This window comes from Lolium rigidum, chromosome 7, assembly GCF_022539505.1.
Source record: "Lolium rigidum isolate FL_2022 chromosome 7, APGP_CSIRO_Lrig_0.1, whole genome shotgun sequence".
NCBI lineage: Eukaryota > Viridiplantae > Streptophyta > Magnoliopsida > Poales > Poaceae > Lolium > Lolium rigidum.
The window spans coordinates 283,513,860-283,516,334 of record NC_061514.1 but is presented as its reverse complement, the minus strand read 5'-3'; the positions used below and the strand labels follow the sequence as shown (position 1 = coordinate 283,516,334).

General features: G+C 42.9%; 1 long non-coding RNA gene across 1 annotated transcript; it reads right to left on the bottom strand.

The window, feature by feature from the left end:
• Window positions 1–723: 723 nt before the first annotated feature.
• LOC124677103 lies at window positions 724–2,020 on the bottom strand. The gene is made up of 2 exons (XR_006993944.1): window positions 1,912–2,020; window positions 724–1,199 (listed from the first exon to the last, which is right to left on the bottom strand). It is a non-coding gene; the product is annotated as an uncharacterized LOC124677103 (long non-coding RNA).
• Window positions 2,021–2,475: the final 455 nt, after the last annotated feature.

Genomic DNA, 2,475 nt, shown 5'->3' with positions numbered 1-2,475 from the left:
CAGAAGACAGTGGTGGCACTAGCACTGTTTTTTTCTTTCCAACGAATAGCTCCATTCTGCATGTTCCATAAGATAGATATTGCTATGGAGTCTGGATCCTCAGTAGCTACTTCTTTGTAAGCAATTCTCAGTAGCTAGTTCAGTTGGTTCAGTGTTTGGCAGTCAACACCAGTGTAAGCAACCTAGGCCTGGTGAGGTGCAGCATTCATCATCTCCTCAGCTGTTCTGTAGCTTTTAACATATTGGAATTGCTGATAGAAAATGTGTGTAAATTTTACGAGATAGTTGTAGCCTGTTTGTTCAAAGTGTTGAGAGACAGAAATGTTCAACTCAAAATTCTTGAACTTGTGTTGCCCGTCCTATTTGTTCCAATCCAAGTGCTCACTTGTGCCTCAGAAGGTTATATTACATCTTTTCACATACAAGTATGCTTCAGAATGGTTATGTGTTGGTTTTTAACTAACTGAATGTTGAAAAAGCTAATTAATTATGGGAGATCCGGTAATTATGGTGTAGCAGAAAGGGCCCATTTGATCATGACATACGAGTTTGATCTTGAGCTTCACAAAAATGTAAAGATGCCTCTGCGTATACTTGAAAGCTCTCAGCCGATAACTTAAAAAAGGGAAGCTGATAGGATGTTGATTTTGTCCCAGAACTGTGACATAGAACGGTTGATGCTGAATTTTCTATTTGAAAAAGATTCAAATATTTTCATTAAAATAAAGAAGAATGTATGATATGAATTTTATTTGAATACTTCATATCTACACAGTGGGGATTAATATTCTAGTGACATCTATGATTACCATGAGCTAGACAACTTCTGACTAGTTCAAATATTAGTTTTTCTGCTATTTCATGATATGATCCCAAACTTGTTCACTGTTTCATAAACAATGGTAAATTCAGCTGCTATTACAAAGGACAAAACAGATAATGTAACGGATCCATCGCGTGTTTGTGGACTACTAGTGGAGACCACCTCAGTTCAGCTTCTCGATTAGTCCATGGATCTTATCCCCACGGTTGCCTCCGTCGCCACCAGCCTTGAAGTACTTCTTCATCTGCAGCATCCTCACTGGGCACTTGAGCTTGACGGACACGAGGAAGCTCAACGTTTATCTGATGTGTGTCCCAACCGTTGAGATCTCATGCACGATGTATTCCAAATATATGACGCAGTGATCCCCAACAACCTGTTTTTAGCAAAGCACATATGATGGTTCTTCAGTGCTCATTATGAAATTCTGAGGAATAATTCATAAAATAGTTCTGCCACATGAATGCTAAAAGCAATGAAGATAATTTTCCATACTCAGTCGTTTTAGTGTGTTCAATTTGGAGCACCTGAACCTAACAAAATTTATTGGTTCAGAACTGGACACCAAACGGATTCAAGTTACAGACCAATGGTGGAAGTGGCTAGACAAAACCAGCAGACATGGAAAATGGCTATGCCTTATTCATTATACTTCAACTGCTTACGGACGGTTTTCCATAGACAAAGTTACTAACGCCCATAAATTGCTACACAAATGCCTTAATCTCAATCTTCAGAAAATGGTACAGAATAATAGAATCTTGTGTCGCTGACAGTGTTTTGGAATAATTTAGGGAAAACATGGGACAAATCTTCATGTCGACATTGACATTGCTTGAAAAGTAAAGTCTCGTGGTTACAGAAGACAATGCCAACATCCAATATTCTAATTAGATCAGATGATCACAGATTCACAGCAGAGTAGTTAAACTAGCATCACTGCATTTGCAGGCTTTACTTGAAATATTTCCTATGCTTTAATATGATTACATTCCAGGTAATTCATGCTGTTATGAGATCTCACAGTGATATTTCCTAACTTCATGACCTAGACCATTGCATAAATAGCACAAGGAACTTTTTTTAACCTGGTCATCAAAGAAACAAGGTCATACTGATTTGCAAATCACTATCTCCGAGGTGGCGGTGTAGTGCAGGGATGATGCCGGCCAGGGGTTCGGACTGGGAGATCCTGGGCGAGCGACCTCCCAGTCCCGGAGGAACGCTGGTGAGCTCGTGTGCGAGCAGGCGAGGCTCGCGACCTACTAGGCGAGGCGGCCGCTCCTTACCAAGGCGGGCGCGGTGCACGAATGGGGTACGGAGGCGGAGATCTGATTCGGCTGCGCTTCCGGATAGTGGAGGCTTCGGCTGCGCGTCCGGCGATCGGCGGCGCGTCCCGCGAGCGGCGGCGGCGGCGGGGCAGGGGGCAGGGGGCAAGGGGCGGCGCATCACTCAGATCGTGGACTCAGGTAGTGCTAGCTTGCGCCCGGTCGTGAAGGGTGGGTTAGCCTCCGAAAATTACCACATTACCCCTGTTTAAGTTTAATAAAAAATCTACATTTAACTTCCAGATCGGACGGACGTAATAAATCAGACTAGTAGTACTGGGTAGTACTCGAAAGTACTCCCCAATCACCGTAACACAGCTCATA